We start from the raw sequence: 21,616 nt of genomic DNA on the forward strand, positions 1-21,616 counted from the left end.
ACCGAAACTTAACAGAGAAAATCAAATTCTTAATACTAACAAACCCTCACCAACCAATTACTACTTCTACTTTTACTATTGATAACAAAACTTATCCACTGGATCATAATTTAAAAATCCTGGGAATAATCCTGGATCATCATCATCATCTCATTTGAACCACAAGTATCCAAATTAGTGTCTAATGAATTCAAATCATTATGGAAACTAAAAAGATAATGATCTGATAACTGTATTTCGAAAATAAGGTCTTAAACTCAATCCGTGGTACTGTCAAAATTTGATTACTGCAATGTGGTCTATGCAGGACTTAAGACCTTACTAATCAGAAAATTACAAACTGCTCAAAGCACAGCAAGCTCGTATTTGTACTTAAAACTACCCGATACTCCAAAGCGACCCTGCTTCTACTCAAACCACACTGGCTATCTATAAGTTTACGCATTAATTTCAAATTATGTGCGTTCACCCATCAAATAATTTATGGTTCATCTCCATCTTACATGCAGAATCTTATAGAGCTATCAATACGCAATGCTAAAAAATCATCCAGAGACTTTCTTGTATTACACTTCCTCAATGTAATAAAATCAAATATAAAACTATCCACAATGCTGGATTTTCATACCAAAGCACAACCAGATGAACCTCTTTGCCCAAACAACTCCATCAAACTGAAGACTAGCTCATATTTCATAAACATTTGAAAACTCACTTGATAAGGTCAACCTCTAACAATAGAAATAACTAACCCTATAACTAAACTGCAATAACAACTCTGTCCATTACAAACATGTCATATGATCAGTTTCATGTTATGCTGTGTGTGTGTGTGTGTGTGTGTGTGTGTATATATATATACAGTATATATATATATATATATATATATATATATATTTCTCCGAGGACAAGCAGGCTGCTTGTTCTCACTGATGGGTGACGTCCACGGCAGCCCCTCCAATCGGAAACTTCACTAGCAAAGTCCTTTGCTAGCCCTCGCGCGCCCGCGCGCACCGCGCATGCGCGGCCGTCTTCCCGCCCGAAACCGGCTCAAGCCGGCCAGTCTTCTTTTGTCCGCACTCGGTACGGTCGTGTTTTCGCCGTGTCGAGCCCCGGAAAGTCGACCTCGCGCGTCCAATTTGTTTTGAACGTGTTTTTTTCCTTCGGGAAAGCTTTGTCCTAGTCGGGAAGTGCTCCGGAAACCCCTCGCCGGGTTTCGTGTAAATCCTCCCCGTACTTCTAGCTTTTTTGCCCCGGTAAGTTTTCTTTCGTCGTCGGGGTAGGCCTCTTTCGGCCTCGGTCGAGATTTTTTTCTCCCTCTAAATTTTGGTGCTCCAAATTTCGCCATTTCGGCTTTTGATTTCGCCGGCGTGATTTTTCCGCCCATGACATCGAAGCCTTCCAGCGGCTTCAAGAAGTGCACCCAGTGCGCCCGGGTTATCTCGCTCACTGATCGACACTCGTCGTGTCTTCAGTGTCTGGGGGCCGAGCACCGCCCTCAGAACTGTAGTCTGTGTTCCCTGCTTCAAAGGCGGACTCAGGTAGCGAGACTAGCCCAGTGGAACGTGTTGTTCTCGGGCTCTTCGTCGGCATCGGCACCGGGATCTTCGAGTGCATCGACGTCGTCAGCGTCCAGACCATCTTCCTCGGCCGCCCCTGCATCGAGTGCATCGAGGCATCGGGCCTCTGCATCGGCGCCGAGACATCGGATAGCTGCATCGACGTCGGTGGTACCAGGACCTCGTCTGCTGATGTCGTCGGACGGTGGTGCATCGGGTGGAGTGCAGGTGAGGGCTGTCCATTCCCCTGCTGGTGGCGGTGAGCCCTCGGGTGGGTCTCCTCCTACCCTGAGGGCTCCTGCGGTACAGCCCCCCCGAGATCGACCTTCTTCAGTCTCGGCCCCGAGGAAGCGACGGATGGATTCGACGTCCTCCTCGTCGGTGCCGGGGAGCTCCGGTGACATGCTTCGGAAGAAATCGAAGAAGCATCGACACCGGTCTCCTCCCCGTGTCGGCACCGAGAGCTCTGGGTCGCCGAGGGATTCGGCACCCAGCAGGCATCGGCACCGAGAGGACCGCTCACCCTCTGTTCAGGAGGTGTCGATGCGCTCCGCTCTGGACAGCCCGGAACAGCCTCCACGCCCGGAACAGGTTCTGACGTCGACGCCTGCATCGACCTCTCAGCCTTTCTCCGCAGCCACTCTAAACGAGAGCCTCCGGGCCGTTCTCCCAGAGATTCTGGGAGAGCTGTTGCGCCCTACCCCTCCGGTACCGGCGGTGCTTGCGCCTCCGGTACCGTCGAGCGTGGCGCCGGCTGGCCCATCGCCCAGGTTGAGGTCCCCGACGTCGGTACCGCGTGCGGTGCCGACCGCGGCCACCTCCCAGGAAGGCTCCCCGACTACGTCGGCGGAGGGAGCTTCGCCGATGCGGGCCAGGGAGTCTACCTCTCGACGCCCCCATCGTGGACGTGGCTCCACAGAGTCGAGCAGGGCGAGGTTGCAGACACAGGTCCGTGAACTTGTGTCTGACACCGAGGGTGAGGCCTCGTGGGAGGAAGAGGAAGATCCCAGATATTTCTCTGACGAGGAGTCTGAGGGTCTTCCGTCTGATCCCACTCCCTCTCCTGAGAGACAGCTTTCTCCTCCCGAGAGTCTGTCTTTTGCCTCCTTTGTCCGGGAGATGTCTACGGCCATCCCCTTCCCGGTGGTTGTGGAGGACGAGCCCAGGGCTGAAATGTTTGAGCTCCTGGACTATCCTTCTCCACCTAAGGAAGCGTCCACTGTTCCCTTGCACCATGTCCTGAAAAAGACATTGCTTGCGAACTGGACCAAGCCATTAAGTAATCCCCACATCCCCAAGAAGATCGAGTCCCAGTACCGGATCCATGGGGACCCAGAGCTGATGCGCACGCAGTTGCCTCATGATTCTGGAGTTGTGGATCTGGCCCTAAAGAAGGCTAAGAGTTCTAGGGAACATGCTTCGGCGCCCCCGGGCAAAGACGCTAGAACCTTAGACTCCTTTGGGAGGAAGGCCTACCATTCCTCTATGCTCGTGTCCAAGATCCAGTCTTACCAGCTCTACACGAGCATCCACATGCGGAACAATGTGCGGCAGTTGGCGGGCTTGGTTGATGCTCTTCCCCCCGAGCAAGCCAAGCCTTTTCAGGAGGTGGTCAGGCAGCTGAAGGCGTGCAGAAAATTCCTGGCCAGAGGAGTTTGTGACACTTTTGATGTTGCGTCCAGGGCCGCTGCTCAAGGTGTGGTGATGCGCAGGCTCTCATGGCTGCGTGCCGCCGACATGGAGAATAGACTCCAGCAGCGGATTGCGGACTCGCCTTGCCGTGCGGACAACATTTTTGGCGAAAAAGTCGAACAGGTGGTAGAGTCTCTCCACCAGCGGGACACCGCATTCGACAAGTTCGCCCGCCGGCAGCCTTCAGCTTCTACCTCTACAGGTAGACGATTTTTCGGGGGAAGGAAGACTGTTCCCTATACTTCTGGCAAGCGTAGGTACAATCCTCCTTCCCGACAGCCTGTGGCCCAGGCTAAGCCCCAGCGCGCTCGCTCTCGTCAGCAGCGTGCGCCTCAGCAAGGCCCCGCGGCTCCCCAGCAAAAGCAAGGGACGAGCTTTTGACTGGCTCCAGCAGAGCATGGCCGACATCCAAGTGTCCGTGCCGGGCGACCTGCCAGTCGGGGGGAGGTTGAAAGCTTTTCACCAAAGGTGGCCTCTCATAACCTCCGACCAGTGGGTTCTGCAAATAGTCCGGCAGGGATACACCCTCAATTTGGCCTTAAAACCTCCAAATTGTCCACCGGGAGCTCAGTCTTACAGCTTCCAGCACAAGAAGGTACTTGCAGAGGAACTCTCCGCCCTTCTCAGCGCCAATGCGGTCGAGCCCGTGCCATCCGGGCAAGAAGGGCTGGGATTCTATTCCAGGTACTTCCTTGTGGAAAAGAAAACAGGGGGGATGCGTCCCATCCTAGACCTAAGGGCCCTGAACAAATATCTCGTAAAAGAAAAGTTCAGGATGCTTTCCCTGGGCACCCTTCTCCCCATGATTCAGCAAAACGATTGGCTATGCTCTCTGGACTTGAAGGATGCCTACACACACATCCCGATACTGCCAGCTCACAGACAGTATCTGCGATTTCAGCTGGGCACACGCCACTTCCAGTACTGTGTGCTACCCTTTGGGCTCGCCTCTGCGCCCAGGGTGTTCACAAAGTGCCTAGCTGTGGTAGCAGCGGCGCTTCGCAGGCTGGGGGTGCACGTGTTCCCATATCTCGACGATTGGCTGGTGAAGAACACATCCGAGGCAGGAGCCCTGCAGTCCATGCAGATGACTATTCGCCTCCTGGAGCTACTGGGGTTTGTGATAAATTACCCAAAGTCCCATCTTCTCCCAGTGCAGAAACTCGAATTCATCGGAGCCCTGCTGGATTCTCGGACGGCTCGCGCCTATCTCCCAGAGGCGAGAGCCAACAACTTGTTGTCCCTCGTCTCGCGGGTGCGAGCGTCCCAGCAGATCACAGCTCGGCAGATGTTGAGATTGCTGGGCCACATGGCCTCCACAGTTCATGTGACTCCCATGGCCCGCCTTCACATGAGATCTGCTCAATGGACCCTAGCCTCCCAGTGGTATCAGGCCGCTGGGGGTCTAGAGGACGTGATCCACCTGTCCACGAGTTTTCTCGAATCCCTGTATTGGTGGACGATTTGCTCCAATTTGACTCTGGGACGCCCCTTCCAAATTCCTCAGCCACAAAAAGTGCTGACCACGGATGCGTCTCTCCTGGGATGGGGAGCTCACGTCGATGGGCTTCACACCCAAGGAAGGTGGTCCCTCCAAGAAAGCGATCTACAGATCAATCTTCTGGAGTTGCGAGCGATCTGGAACGCTCTGAAGGCTTTCAGAGATCGGCTGTCCCACCAAATTATCCAAATTCAGACAGACAATCAGGTTGCCATGTACTATGTCAACAAGCAGGGGGGCACCGGATCTCGCCCCCTGTGTCAGGAAGCCGTCAGCATGTGGCTCTGGGCTCGCCGTCAAGGCATGGTGCTCCAAGCCACATATCTGGCAGGCGTAAACAACAGTCTGGCCGACAGGTTGAGCAGGATTATGCAACCTCACGAGTGGTCGCTCAATTCCCGTGTAGTGCGACAGATCTTCCAGGCGTGAGGCACCCCCCTGGTGGATCTCTTCGCATCTCAAGTGAACCACAAGGTCCCTCAGTTCTGTTCCAGGCTTCAGGCCCACGGCAGACTGGCGTCGGATGCCTTCCTCCTGGATTGGGGGGAGGGCCTCCTGTATGCTTATCCTCCCATCCCTCTGGTGGGGAAGACTTTGTTGAAACTCAAGCAAGACCGAGGCACCATGATTCTGATTGCTCCTTTTTGGCCGCGTCAGATCTGGTTCCCCCTTCTTCTGGAGTTATCCTCCGAAGAACCGTGGAGATTGGAGTGTTTTCCGACCCTCATCACGCAGGACGAAGGGGCTCTTCTGCATCCCAACCTCCAGTCCCTGGCTCTCACGGCCTGGATGTTGAGGGCGTAGACTTTGCCTCTTTGGGTCTGCCAGAGGGTGTCTCCCGCATCTTGCTTGCTTCCAGGAAAGACTCCACCAAGAGAAGTTACTTCTTTCATTGGAGGAGGTTTGCCGTCTGGTGTGACAGCAAGGCCCTAGATCCTCGCTCTTGTCCTACACAGACCCTGCTTGAATACCTTCTGCACTTGTCTGAGTCTGGTCTGAAGACCAACTCCGTCAGAGTTCACCTTAGTGCAATCAGTGCATACCATTACCAAGTGGAAGGTAAGCCGATCTCAGGACAGCCTTTAGTGGTTCGCTTTATGAGAGGTTTGCTTTTGTCAAAGCCCCCTGTCAAGCCTCCTACAGTGTCATGGGATCTCAATGTCGTTCTCACCCAGCTGATGAAACCTCCTTTTGAGCCACTGGATTCATGCCATCCGAAGTACTTGACCTGGAAGGTCATTTTCTTGGTGGCAGTTACTTCGGCTCGTAGAGTCAGTGAGCTTCAGGCCCTGGTAGCCCAGGCCCCTTACACTAAATTTCATCACAACAGAGTAGTCCTCCGCACTCACCCTAAGTTCCTGCCAAAGGTCGTGTCGGAGTTCCATCTGAACCAGTCAATTGTCTTGCCAACATTCTTTCCCCGTCCTCATTCCTGCCCTGCTGAACGTCAGCTGCACACATTGGACTGCAAGAGAGCATTGGCCTTCTACCTGGAGCGGACACAGCCCCACAGACAGTCCGCCCAATTGTTTGTTTCTTTTGATCCCAATAGGAGGGGAGTGGCTGTAGGGAAACGCACCATATCCAATTGGCTAGCAGATTGCATTTCCTTCACTTACGCCCAGGCGGGGCTGGCTCTTGAGGGTCATGTCACGGCTCATAATGTCAGAGCCATGGCTGCGTCGGTAGCCCACTTGAAGTCAGCCTCCATTGAAGAAATTTGCAAAGCTGCGACGTGGGCTTCTGTCCACACATTCACATCCCATTACTGCCTGCAGCAGGATACCCGACGCGACAGTCGGTTCGGGCAGTCAGTTCTTCAGAACCTGTTTGGGCTTTAGGATCCAACTCCACCCCCCGAGGGCCCTGTTTGTTCTGTTCCAGGCTGCACTCTCAGTTAGTTGGTAAAAATTTTTAGGTCAATCTCAGTTATGTCCTCGCCGTTGCGAGGCCCAATTGACCATGGTTGTTGTTTTGAGTGAGCCTGGGGGCTAGGGATACCCCATCAGTGAGAACAAGCAGCCTGCTTGTCCTCGGAGAAAGCGAATGCTACATACCTGTAGAAGGTATTCTCCGAGGACAGCAGGCTGATTGTTCTCACAAACTCGCCCGCCTCCCCTTTGGAGTTGTGTCTTCCCTTGAAGTGTATTGTCTTGCTACATACTGGACTGGCCGGCTTGAGCCGGTTTCGGGCGGGAAGACGGCCGCGCATGCGCGGTGCGCGCGGGCGCGCGAGGGCTAGCAAAGGACTTTGCTAGTGAAGTTTCCGATTGGAGGGGCTGCCGTGGACGTCACCCATCAGTGAGAACAATCAGCCTGCTGTCCTCGGAGAATACCTTCTACAGGTATGTAGCATTCGCTATATATATATATATATATATACACACACACTCACACTTTATTCGGTTAATCAGAATGCCTTGTCAGTTCTACTTTTGTTATATTGTGAGCCATATTGAACTTGAATTCTATTTGAGATAACATGGGATATAAATGTCATAAATAAATAAAATGTTATACTGGATATTAGTTGAAACCAATCCTTTACCTAATACACAAAAAGTTGCACTGGCTGGAAAGGTTGCACACAAGACCTGCCAACTCAAGAGGTTTACTAACTTATCCCTGAAGAACTAATGGTCCTCATAGTAGTGTAACCTCCAGGGTTTTCCCTTCCTAATCACTACACATTACTAACTGAACCTGATCTGACACCCTGTAATGACAATATTAACAAATTTATGTAAGCCACATTGAGCCTGCAAATAGGAGGGGGAATGTGGGGTACAAATGCAATTAATAATAACAACTAATGGTCCTCATAGTAGTGTAACCTCCAGGGTTATGGCTAGTCTGTTTCTGGACCCTCCCTACTGATCCTTTGGGGATATTTAAAAAAAGAAAATAATAAATAAGAAAGTGTTGGTATAGTGGGACAAACCGAAGGTCCATTGAGCCCAGTATCCTGTTTCCGACAGTGGCTAATCCAGATCACAAGTACCTGGCAAGATCCCCATAAAAACACATTTTATGCTGCTTATCCTAGAAATAAACATCCCTGGGAACCGGTGGTTAAACTGCATAGAGCTTGACTTTTGTTTTTATTTTGCATATTATCATTCACCCTTGCTCTTTTATTCAGATTAAGGATGAGTTGCTTTGCCCTTTAATAAATAGGCTGACAAAAAAAACTTCTTTAGTTTTTTGCCTAGTCCCTCCCAAGCCCTACTAGGGGCTAAATAGAAAGTTGTTGTTTTTTTCTTCTTTTTAAAAGTATTTTCAGAAACATTTTAAAATCATGGACATGACAGTTTGACACTCTTGGAATTCAGAGCCACAACTATATATAAAGCTTGTGAACAACAAACTGAGAAGTTGATCTGCTTAGTAAGCATGAATCTAAACCACAGAGGGAGGACGGGAAACCTACCGAAATGAGAAAATACAGTATAGGAAACAGATGCCTGGAAGGATAATTATCTAATTTTGTTCACAATAGTATTTAAAAAAATATTAAAACAGAGCCTTAGTACATTTGAACTGCGCTGAGAATTCCTCTTATATGATGTGAGGGAAACATCAGGCAAGCAATGGAAAAAATAGGAATCGCCACATAATATAATGTAGTAGCCACAACAAAAGACACTTCCCAAAACTGAGACTGTATGTGAATGTTTATATATAGTGTTGTAATAAAGTACCTTTAAATTTTGCAAAATACTGGCATATCAGTGAATCATTTAGGCAATCAAATTGTAGAACTGATATTCTCCCTAATTGTTGCATAAAATAATACAACACTTAGATTTTGTGGGTTTAAAGGGTAAATCTATCTTCTCTCTTCCACCCAGTCTTTCTTGCTTCCCATTCAAAGATAGTATTCCCGGTGGGTTCTAGGGATCCAGCTAGCTGTGCCTCTGTCAGCAGGGGCCTCACATCTCCCTTATCCAGACTTCAGTATACCACATCCATAAGGCTCTATTTGGCATATAGAACTTGTGTAGTAGTACTCCTCTTAGCCCTCTTGCCAAACATACTTGAGTGGAGGAGTGGCCTAGTGGTTAGGGTAGTGGACTTTGGTCCTGGGGAACTGAGGAACTGAGTTCGATTCCCGGCACAGGCAGCGCCTTGTGACTCTGGGCAAGTCACTTAACCCTCCGTTGCCTGCTGCATTGAGCCTGCCATGAGTGGGAAAGCGCGGGGTACAAATGTAACAAAAAATAAATTCTTGTATAGTAAAAAAACAAAGTGCTAAGCTTATACTGACTTAATAGTATCCTCAGCCATGTGCTGAAAATGGGAGACTGAACATACAATGCACAGTTTCAAGATCTAAAGTTTAGAACTTAGAACTAGGCTTATAATTCTGAATCTTGCACAATTTCTGAAAATGAGGATGTGCAACTCAGAGCTGTCTTACTCCAGATATGCATTTTGTTGCTGTTTTAAAACCAAGCATGTTCATGAGGCCAGCCTGATGGCTTATTAGCACGTACCAGTTTAGATTTATGAATGAGGCTGTCAACTAGTAAGGTCTCTACCTAAAAAACAAGTTTCTATGTTGCATACCCCCCCCCCCCCCCCACACCCCCAAAATAGATATTTTTGTATGGTTTCTCCTGTCTGAATCTCTCTGAAACTAGCCCAGAACAATCAAGGCAACCGGCTGAACTGTAGAACAGTAGGGAAGGCAAAGGCTGCTGCTGCTGAGCTCTTCAGGGACCCTGTTGGCTCAACAGAAATTATCCATATAACAAGTAGACATTTCACAAAAATGCCTTATCTTCAATAGTCTGGAGATCCTAGCTTAAGTCTTCTGGAACTATAACCTAATTTAATTTAATCTGGGTCTTGTAGCCCTCTAAATCCCCCAAAAAATTAGCAAACAAAATTCAGTAATTTTGTCTCCAGAAACAAAGAAAATAACAGTTTTAACTGCATAACAAAAGGAAACAAATATAGCTGCACTCTGCATCCTTCCTTCATTATGAGCTTCCTTTAAAAGAAAATTGAAGACCAATCTTAAAGCTTGGCTTTTTAGGCAGGCTTTTAAAGGATTGGACTGATCAGATGGATTGGATTCTTCAGCTAGAGGTCTTTCTCCTTTGCTTGGTCCTTTCTCTGTCCCTGCTTTCCTGTGCGACTGCTGAGCTTTCCTGTATTAAATGCAGTTACATACATAGTAACATAGAGGGGCATAATCGAACGTCGCCGGCGATCTATGTTGGCGGCGGTGCTACAGCTGGCCGGAACCGTATTATCGAAAAAGATAGCTGGCCATCTTTTTTTTCGATAATACGGTTTAGCCCGGCCAAATGCTGTGGAGTTCGCCGGGTTTGAGATGGCCGGGTTTGTTTTTCAGCGATAATGGAAAGTTATGTCGGCCATCTCAAACCGCGGCCAAATTCAAGGCATTTGGCCATAGGAGGAGCCAGCATTTTTAGTGCACTGGCCCCCCTGACATGCCAGGACACCAACCAGCCACCCTAGGGGTCACTGCGGTGGACTTCAGAAAATCTCCCACGTGCATAGCTTCCTTACTTTGGGAGCTGAGCCCCCCAACCTCCCCCCCAAACCCACTACCCACAAATGTACTGCATCCACTAAAATTGCTCCAGGGACCTGCATAAAGCCTCTAGGACTTATTGCTGCTGTATAACTTTGGCACACCAGTTCACACCTGAAGACTAATCTCTCTGAAAAAGTCCTTTCTTGAAATAACCACGTTTACTCACAGTTAACTGTAGATCAGAGTCCCCTGGTACTAAGATTAGCAGTAGGTCAGAGCTGGCACAATGGTGTACAATGCCCTCTTTCAGCACCATTCAAGGTAAGAACTACGTTCTCTAATGTGGGTAACACAGGAAAGGGAACTAAAACTGGCTTACAAAAATGGCCACTACCGCATGGACTACAACAGGAAACAAAACAGGGCACACTCTGACCCAGTTAACAGGGGGGAAAAGCACCATGGGAGTAGAACCCAGTACCCTACACCCACCACAATGCATTGCTAATGTGACTCTGCAGGGCACCTAACAGAAAAGGTGTCACACTCACCCGAGAGCCGCATCGCAACCAGGGAAAGGCTGTCGGAGGATAGAACACATTTTGCTCTCATGGAGGTGGGTACAGCATTTGAGGCTGGCAAAAAAGGTTTTTAGTTTTATTTTTTTAGTTTGGAAGGGGATTGGTGACCACTGGGGGAGTATGGGGAGGTCATACCCCATTCCCTCCAGTGGTCAACTGGTCAGTTGGGGCACATTTTTGAGGCTTGTCGTGAAAATAAAAGGACCAAGTAAAGCCGGCGAAATACTGCTTAATGCCGCTTTTTTTTCCATTATTGGCGAAAGCCGGCCATCTGGTAGCCACGCCCATGCCCGCCCATGTCCTGCCTTCGCTAATCTACCGACGCCCCCTTGAACTTTCGCTGGCGAAGCAACGGGGAAGCGACGATGCTGTCAAAAATGCCGCTTTTGATTATACCGATTTCGCCGCTTTTAAGAAATCGCCAGCCATCTCCCGATTTGTGTCGGAAGATGGCCGGCGATCACTTTCGATTATAAGCTGGATAGTAACATAGTAGATGACGGCAGAAAAAGACCTGCACGGTCCATCCAGTCTGCCCAAGAAATGTGCCACTTTTTTGTGTATACCTTACCTTGATTTGTACCTATGTTTTTCAGGGCACAGACCGTACAAGTCTGCCCAGCACTATCCCCGCCTCCCACCATCGGCTCTGGCACAGACCGTATAAGTCTGTCCAGCACTATTCCCGCCTCCCAACCACCAGCCCCGCCTCCCACTACCGGCTCTGTTATCCAATCTCGGCTAAGCTCCTGAGGATCCATTTCTTCCGAACAGGATTCCTTTATGTTTATCCTACACATGTTTGAATTCCGTTACTGTTTTCATCTCCACCACCTCCTGCGGGAGGACATTCCAAGCATCAACCACTATCTCCGTGAAAAAATACTTCCTGACATTTTTCTTGAGTCTGCCCCCCTTCAATCTCATTTCATGTCCTCTCATTCTACCGCCTTCGTATCTCCGGAAAAGGTTCGTTTGCGGATTAATACCTTTCAAATATTTGAACGTCTGTATCATATCACCCCTGTTTCTCCTTTCCTCAAGGGTATACATGTTCAGGTCAGCAAGTCTCTCCTCATACGTCTTCTAACCCAAATCCCATACCATTCTCGTAGCTTTTCTTTGCACCGCTTCGATTCTTTTTACATCCTTAGCAAGATACGGCCTCCAAAACTGAACACAGTACTCCAGATGGGGCCTCACCAACGACTTATACAGGGGCATCAACACTCCCTTTCTTCTGCTGGTCACACCTCTCTCTATACAGCCCAACAACCTTCTAGATACAGCCACCGCCTTGTCACACTGTTTCGTCGCCTTCAAATCCTCAGATACTATCACCCCAAGATCCCTCTCCCCGTCTGTACCTATCAGACTCTCGCCGCCTAACACATACGTCTCCCGTGGATTTCTATTCCCAAAGTGCATCACTTTGCATTTCTTGGCATTGAATTTTAATTAACAACAAACAGTACTCCTGTTCTATAAATTACAAAATCTTTATTAGTGAAAACAAACCAATGCATTAAAAGCATTACCAAATAGTATCCCTGCAACTCATTCACACTGCCATCCACACCAGACTTATACCCTGATCACATATGTAAATCTCACACAGAACATTGAACAAAAACCCTAATTTGCAGTTTCTTCAGCCTCTGTGTATCACCAGAGCACAATCTCAAAAAAGACCAACTATGTGGGTTTAATTTACCTATCCCTGGAAGCCTCCCACTGACCTGAAGCATTCTTTGGCTGCCTTTAATTTAAAGGTTTGACTGTGTGCAGGAGGATCACAGAAGATTTGTGTGACTCTGCAATTCCCAGTGTTTCCCTGTGGTTTTTTTTTATCACAGGGATAAGAACAGTGGCTTTACATTGCAGTGGAGTTTTTTTTCTTCACTTGAGAACTTGTTGGATACAAAGATCAGTAACGTTCAATATCTGCTGTGATTATTAAGAACTGGGTTTTGTGTGCCCTTGTGTGTTTTTTAAGGCTCACTGACTGATCTTTTTTGAGATTGTGCTCTGGTGATACACAGAGGCTGAAGAAACTGCAATTTAGGGTTTTTGTTCAATGTTCTGTGTGGGATTTACATATGTGATCAGGGTATAAGTCTGGTGTGGATGGCAGTGTGAGTGAGTTGCAGGGATACTATTTGGTAATGCTTTTAATGCACTGGTTTGTTTTCACTAATAAAGATTTTGTAATTTACAGAACAGGAGTACTGTTTGTTGTTAATGTTTTAGGTACCTCCTATTATATATATATCCCCTATTAGGATTAAGATTGAATTTTAATTGCCAAACCTTAGACCATTCTTCTAGCTTCTTCAGATCCTTTTTCATGTTTTCCACTCCCTCCGGGGTGTCCACTCTGTTACAGATCTTGGTATCATCCGCAAATAGGCAAACTTTACCTTCTAACCCTTCGGCAAGGTCACTCACAAATATATTGAACAGAATCGGCCCCAGCACCAATCCTTGAGGCACTCCACTACTCACCTTTCCCTCCTCTGAGCGAACTCCATCACCACCCTCTGGCGTCTGTCCGTCAACCAGTTCCTAATCCAGTTCACCACTTCGAGTCCTATCTTCAGCCCATCCAGTTTATTTAAAAGCCTTCTGTGGGGAACAGTGTCAAAAGCTTTGCTGAAATCTACATAGATTACGTCCATAGCTCGTCCCTGATTCAATTCTCCTGTCATCCAATCAAAGAACTCAATGAGATTCATTTGGCATGATTTCCCTTTGGTAAAACCATGTTGTCTCGGATCTTGCAACTTATTGGCTTCCAGGAAATTCACTATTCTTTCCTTCAGCATCGCTTCCATTACTTTTCCAGTAACCGAAGTGAGGCTTACCGGCCTGTAGTTTCCAGCTTGTTCCCTATCACCACTTTCCTTTTTGATATATTGTTTAGTCTATACACCACTCTGTACTGTCCAGGCAACTAGGGTGGACCAAAACCCAAAACTCTTCTCCCCCCATCCTACCCAACCACTGTGGGCCCTACTTGAGCCTACCTTAGGAAGTCCTGGTGGTCTGTTGGCCTCTTCAGGGACAGGACCAAACCCCACTCATTCCTACCCAGTGCTGCTACTCCTGACACCAGGACAAACAGAAGCACATCTCCTGCCCATGTTGGTGGTTCCAATTGTAAAATGGCTGACAGGATCTCCTGTGGCTGTCTTGCAGCCATTGCATTGGCAGAAGTGACACGGGCAGGAATGATTGGAGGTTCATTCCTGCCCCCTGAAGAGGCAGCTAGACCACCAGGGCTTCCTAAGGTAGTCCCAGTGAGGGCCTTCAAGTGGTTGGATGGGGGGGGGGGGGTTAGAAAACGTTTGTGGGTTTTGCCCACTTTCAGTGTTGAATCCAAAATTGAAATGCAGTCAGCCTCTAGCTCTGACTTACACCACAGATCAACTCTTGGACAATCTAAAACATGGGTGTCCAACCTTGGCCCTTGCCAGGTCAGGTTTTCAAGATTTCCCCAATGAATATGCATAAGTACCAATTTTTCTTGGCTAATACAATTTCAGCTCTAAATAATAATAACCAACACCTCATTCATACATACATTGCAAATTCTGAATAACCATATTTATTACAACAATCATATATTAACATTTCAAATTAAATGTCATAGTATTCCATCCCTTCTGACTCAAAAATATTAATGTCCTTCAAAATGCAGCTGTCAAAATTTGAACAAACAAAGGTTCTAAGTCCACAGTATGTTTCAAGATTGTATCTTGTAGCTTCAATTCAGGCTTTCCTTATCATAAGAGCGATGACCTTTTGATTACAAATCCATAAAGCTGAAAAAGAACTTTGAATCCTCAAAGTATAGGATATCAAACTTCATTGTAGTTAAAATTTCTGCTGGTCCCATATGTTAATTTTAGGTCTCATTTTTTGTCTCAACACTGGCTGTGTTTCCTTATCACTTCATCTGGAGACCTTATACAATTAAGTAAATCACACAGTTACACTTCCTCACATTCATACATAATAACTTTCTAAACCAAAAATATAATACACATACCTTAAACAACCTCAAATCTCTGTTAGGCACACCATTTGGAGCTCTACAACTTCCGGTGTGTTTTCACTTCCTGCAATGTACCGGATGTGCCTGTTACCCCCTCCTTTTTTTATATGGTCATTAATAAAGGCCAATCAACTTCTTTATTGAGCTCATTGGGTTCAACAGTGTTCCAGTTATAAATTAACCTGTGCTCCTTTCATATCAACTGTCTTTCTGTACATCCCCGTCCTTTCTGAATTTGAAAAAGAACTACAAACTGCAAGTCCTGAATTAAATGATGGTGTGATAGCCAATGATTAACTAAAGGGGTATCCCGTTTTTGTAATCGTATATTACTTAAATGCTGTGCTATACGCATTCTTATTTTTCGTGTAGTTTCCCCAATGTACCATAACTGGCACAGGCAACAAATGCCATAAATTACATTCTTTGAATTGCAGTCAGTTTTAGATTTTAAATAAAACTGCCTATTAATATTTTTTACCCATACTCGATTTGCACAAATTGCATGCTTACAGTACACACACTTCTGACACTGACCATGCCCTCCAATTTCTGCAGTTGCTGATGACTGAATATATTGTTTTTTTAAACAGGATATCCCCCATATTTCTCTCCCGTGTACAAGAAAACCGGGGCTTCTCCACTAGCCCTCTATGTAATGACAATATTGGCCAATGTTTTAATATAATTTTTTGGATCAATTGCATTTGCTTATAGTAAGGTAATATACAATTTATGTATCTACTATTATCCCTACTACTCCTCTGCGCTAACCAACATCGTTGCGTGTGTTTAGCTCGCTTATAAGCAGAGCGTGTGGTTCGTATAGGATAGCCCCGTTGTTGAAATCTAACTGACAATTCTTGTGCCTGTTCCACAAAATAAATTTTATCAGAGCATAACTTATTTATACACAAAAATTGCCCAATAGGAATACTTTCTTTTAACTGGCGGGGATGATGACTGTTAAAGTGTAGAATGGTATTCCTGTCCGTAGATTTTCGGTAAGTACTAATGATAACATGACTTTGTTCATACTCAATATTAATGTCCAAAATTTGCACACTATTACCTAATGATTGAACCTCAAAATGGATATTGGGGTCACAACAATTCAATTACCTCAAGAACAAATGTAATTCCTCTTCTGTACCCAACCATATAACCAACACATCATCAGTGCATCTCTTCCAAGTTACAATTTTTTGAGCAAATTCCAAAGGGTACACATACTGCGTTTCAAAGTCACCCATATAGAGGTACGCCACCGTGGGAGCAACTGAGGCTCCCATGGCGATCCCTCTAATCTGCAAAAAATACTGATCCAAAAATACAAAATAGTTTTTGTTCTATCACTAGGGAAGCCATTTGTAATAATAGCTGGATCATAGCTCCAGATAAATCTTTACTGATTAAGACTTGTTTGATAATCTGGAGAGCTGCCTGTTGCGGGATACTAGTATATAAAGCTGTGACGTCTAGCGTCAACATGATGATTGACTGATCTTGTGGTATCTGTACTGAGGCCAAATGATCCAGCATATCATTATAATCTCGAATGTATGACTGAATTTTAAATATTTCAGGCTGCAAATAAAAGTCCAGGAATTGTGACAGAGGCTCAAATAAAGATCCTATACCCGATACTATCAGGCGACCGGGGGATAATCACGGGACTTGTGGATCTTAGGTGCAAAATAAATACACAGAACACTTGAATCTTTACGCATTAAATATCTGTATTCTTTTGCTGTTATAATTCCTTGTTCATTAGCCATTTGTAGACCGGTGAGTCTGACGTCGGTGCCTGGGAAAATGGTAGAGGCTATTATTAAAAACAAAATTACAGAGCACATCTGAGGACATGGATTACTGAGACCAAGTCAGCATGGCTTTTGTGTGGGGAAATCTTGCCTGACCAATTTACTTCAATTCTTTGAAGGAGTGAACAAACATGTGGACAAAGGGGAGTCGGTTGATATTGTGTATCTGGATTTTCAAAAGGCGTTTGACAAGGTACCTCATGAAAGGCTACAGAGGAAATTGGAGGGTCATGGGATAGGAGGAAATGTCCTATTGTGGATTAAACACTGGTTGAAGGATAGGAAACAGAGAGTGGGGTTAAATGGGCAGTATTCACAATGGAGAAGGGTAGTTAGTGGGGTTCCTGAGGGGTCCGTGCTAGGACCGCTGCTTTTTAATATATTTATAAATGATTTAGAGATGGGAGTAACTAGCGAGGTAATTAAATTTGCTGATGACAAAGTTATTCAAAGTCGTTAAATCGCGACAGGATTGTGAAAAATTACAAGAGGACCTTACGAGACTGGGAGACTGGGCGGCTAAATGGCAGATGATGTTTAATGTGAGCAAGTGCAAGGTGATGCATGTGGGAAAAAAGAACCCGAATTATAGCTACGTCATGCAAGGTTCCACGTTAGGAGTTACGGACCAAGAAAGGGATCTGGGTGTCGTCGTCAATAACACACTGAAACCTTCTGCTCAGTGTGCTGCTGCGGCTAAGAAAGCGAATAGAATGTTGGGTATTATTAGGAAAGGTATGGAAAACAGGTGTGAGGATGTTATAATGCCGTTGTATCGCTCCATGGTGCGACCGCACCTTGAGTATTGTGTTCAATTCTGGTCGCCGCATCTCAAGAAAGATATAGTAGAATTGGAAAAGGTGCAGCGAAGGGCGACTAAAATGATAGCGGGGATGGGACGACTTCCCTATGAAGAAAGACTAAGAAGGCTAGGGCTATACAGCTTGGAGAAGAGACGGCTGAGGGGAGACATGATAGAGGTATATAAAATAATGAGTGGAGTGGAACAGGTGGATGTGAAGCTTCTGTTCACGCTTTCCAAAAATACTAGGACTAGGGGGCATGCGATGAAACTACAGTGTAGTAAATTTAAAACAAATTGGAGAAAATGTTTCTTCACCCAACGTGTAATTAAACTCTGGAATTCGTTGCCGGAGAAAGTGGTGAAGGCGGTTAGCTTAGCAGAGTTTAAAAAGGGGTTGGACGGTTTCCTAAAGGACAAGTCCATAAACCGCTACTAAACGGACTTGGAAAAATCCAAAATTCCAGGAATAACATGTATAGAATGTTTGTACGTTTGGGAAGCTTGCCAGGTGCCCTTGGCCTGGATTGGCCGCTGTCGTGGACAGGATGCTGGGCTCGATGGACCCTTGGTCTTTTCCCAGTATGGCATTACTTATGTACTTATGTAATGTTAACACTGATTGTGAGTACTCTTGTGTTGGATCACCTGAGAGAAAGGTCCAGACTCGATTTCTAGGGAATTGGTTGCAGTACTTTGCTTCAACAAACAAAACTTTATTAACAATGCTTCATGGATCTCCCACTGGCTTTTTTGTACATAGCTTGAAAGCCCTTGAATTCCTGGGAACAAGGTACTGTTTTGCTCCTGGGGGAATTTTGCATATAGTATTTCAAAACTCTGCGTTCTTTTTATTTGTAATTCTTTTGTGTAGAATTGTCCCATCATAAAAGCCTATCTCCTCTCCTCCAGTTTAATGCCTGCCAAAATTAGATTTCCTCTCCTCCCCAACAACCCATCCCTGGCACATATGGAATGTGGACCAAATATTCCTAATAGCTTAAATATCCTGAAAGTAAAACTGTAGAATTCTTAACAAGCTTATCAGGAAAACAAAATAGTTATCTAGTAATCATATACAGCAAGGAAACAGTGACATAGAATTGTATAAAACAAATAGATTTGGGCAAGTAGGATTAAAACTGAAAAGAGTAGGGCAAACTGTTTTTTTTCCTTTTATGATGCAAAAGCAGTGCCAGGTCAGCTAAGGTGTTCAGTTAATTGCTTGGGGCTGAAGACAAAACTTAATTTAATCCTTATCAGTACTGCTGGAATGCAGGATTCCAAAAGCTCACACAGAGAAGGGGATAGCAAGAGATAGTAATCATTTCAAAGAAAAGTTTAGTGCTCTCAAACAAAGTTAAGTTTCTAGCATTGAATTGAAAACAAAGGAATATTGCTAAGTAAACATGACAAAGTACAGCTTACTGTTCCTCTGGAAAACAGACACCTACAATTTATTTAAGCCAAGCCATGCAGTCAGGAACAAAGGAAAGAACTTAGCTGTGCTCTGTTTAAAATTTCCTCCAAGAAGCAAAAGAAAAATGTTTTAAAAGAGAGGGGCTTTTTTTTTTTTCATCAACTTCAGGAAAAGATAAATGCTGAAATAATTTTACTAATTTAGATAGTTGTAACTGACTATAACTAAAATATATCCCTAGTTACAGTGTTTTAGAGCCATGAAAGCTGGCATTTAAAAAAACAAGGATCTAAAGAAGCCTCCTGTGGCCACAAAGAAGGAATTTTCTCTAGCAATCCTGTGCCTTTTCTTTTTCTTTTTATAAAGGACTGTAGCTTTAGTAATCGAAGGAGTCAAAACAGAAAAAGGAATTATCGTTAGCAACAAAGAAAAATTCAAAGAATGTGAACAAAGATTTGAAACAGAGCTCAAATAACATAATAATATCTTCCCTAACAGAATAGCAGTTATAGACTTACGAATTGTGGTGAAAATGGGGGAAAAATTGGCGTTGGGTACCGGTGATCAGACGGATTTAATTTCTCTTACACTCTTTCAGCACTATTCTTGATCTGCACTCAATCAGGACAATTTCTGGGCTACATTATAATAAAACTTGAAGCAAGAAAAATATAGCGCTCCATGAAATGTTGGGGTCACAAATTTTGTACTAGGCTGCGCATTTGGTTTGCTATTCTCTAAACAACTTACGAAATATTATAAAATATTATAGAAAAATTAGACAGGAATCAGAGAATTAAGTCCTTTATTACTCACCCACTAGCATAGCATCAGATATCAGTTGTAAAGTTATAGCAAACTTACAAAATCTAACATCAGTACATCTGGTAATTATAAGTAATCAGACTAATTATATAAAGAAGAGAAAAAGGAGGAAGAAAAATTTATTCCTCACACAAAGGTCATAGAACAGAGAGAAAGAAAGGAAGAAAGAAAGAATGAATGAATAAAGATTCTTAGATACAGAGAATTAGTTTCTACGAAGGGGGAAGAGTACCCCCTTCGGGATAAAATAGGCCATTGGACAGATCTGAAACTCTCTTTCCAAGCATGCCTAGTTTTTCAGAGTTTCTTTGTCTGCAGTGTGGTTTTATAGGCTGTGGTGCGCATCCACCTCTCTAGCCTGGACCAATCATAGGTGCTGCATACAGTGGGGGAAATAAGTATTTGATCCCTTGCTGATTTTGTAAGTTTGCCCACTGACAAAGACATGAGCAGCCCATAATTGAAGGGTAGGTTATTGGTAACAGTGAGAGATAGCACATCACAAATTAAATCCGGAAAATCACATTGTGGAAAGTATATGAATTTATTTGCATTCTGCAGAGGGAAATAAGTATTTAATCCCTCTGGCAAACAAGACCTAATACTTGGTGGCAAAACCCTTGTTGGCAAGCACATCGGTCAGACGTCTTCTGTAGTTGATGATGAGGTTTGCACACATGTCAGGAGGAATTTTGGTCCACTCCTCTTTGCAGATCATCTCTAAATCATTAAGAGTTCTGGGCTGTCGCTTGGCAACTCGCAGCTTCAGCTCCCTCCATAAGTTTTCAATGGGATTAAGGTCTGGTGACTGGCTAGGCCACTCCATGACCCTAATGTGCTTCTTCCTGAGCCACTCCTTTGTTGCCTTGGCTGTATGTTTTGGGTCATTGTCGTGCTGGAAGACCCAGCCACGACCCATTTTTAAGGCCCTGGCGGAGGGAAGGAGGTTGTCACTCAGAATTGTACGGTACATGGCCCCATCCATTCTCCCATTGATGCGGTGAAGTAGTCCTGTGCCCTTAGCAGAGAAACACCCCCAAAACATAACATTTCCACCTCCATGCTTGACAGTGGGGACGGTGTTCTTTGGGTCATAGGCAGCATTTCTCTTCCTCCAAACACGGCGAGTTGAGTTCATGCCAAAGAGCTCAATTTTTGTCTCATCTGACCACAGCACCTTCTCCCAATCACTCTCGGCATCATCCAGGTGTTCACTGGCAAACTTCAGACGGGCCGTCACATGTGCCTTCCGGAGCAGGGGGACCTTGCGGGCACTGCAGGATTGCAATCCGTTATGTCGTAATGTGTTACCAATGGTTTTCGTGGTGACAGTGGTCCCAGCTGCCTTGAGATCATTGACAAGTTCCCCCCTTGTAGTTGTAGGCTGATTTCTAACCTTCCTCATGATCAAGGATACCCCACGAGGTGAGATTTTGCGTGGAGCCCCAGATCTTTGTCGATTGACAGTCATTTTGTACTTCTTCCATTTTCTTACTATGGCACCAACAGTTGTCTCCTTCTCGCCCAGCGTCTTACTGATGGTTTTGTAGCCCATTCCAGCCTTGTGCAGGTGTATGATCTTGTCCCTGACATCCTTAGACAGCTCCTTGCTCTTGGCCATTTTGTAGAGGTTAGAGTCTGACTGATTCACTGAGTCTGTGGACAGGTGTCTTTCATACAGGTGACCATTGCCGACAGCTGTCTGTCATGCAGGTAACGAGTTGATTTGGAGCATCTACCTGGTCTGTAGGGGCCAGATCTCTTACTGGTTGGTGGGGGATCAAATACTTATTTCCCTCTGCAGAATGCAAATAAATTCATATACTTTCCACAATGTGATTTTCCGG

At 45.5% G+C, this 21,616-nt stretch overlaps 1 protein-coding gene across 2 annotated transcripts in view; it reads left to right on the plus strand.

Moving 5' to 3' along the window:
- LIMS1 (LIM zinc finger domain containing 1) overlaps positions 1-21,616 on the plus strand; it is a 209,452-nt gene that overhangs the window by 40,690 nt on the left and 147,146 nt on the right. Inside the window, exon 1 of one of the 2 annotated variants that reach the window (XM_030201470.1) lies at positions 7,081-7,097. The exons of the other annotated variant lie outside the window; for it this stretch is intronic. The gene's annotated coding sequence lies outside the window, so the exon portion shown is untranslated. Of the gene's footprint in view, positions 1-7,080; positions 7,098-21,616 lie in introns of those variants that run through there. 2 annotated transcript variants of the gene reach the window in all.

This window comes from Microcaecilia unicolor, chromosome 4 (assembly GCF_901765095.1).
Source record: "Microcaecilia unicolor chromosome 4, aMicUni1.1, whole genome shotgun sequence".
Classification (NCBI taxonomy): Eukaryota; Metazoa; Chordata; class Amphibia; order Gymnophiona; family Siphonopidae; genus Microcaecilia; species Microcaecilia unicolor.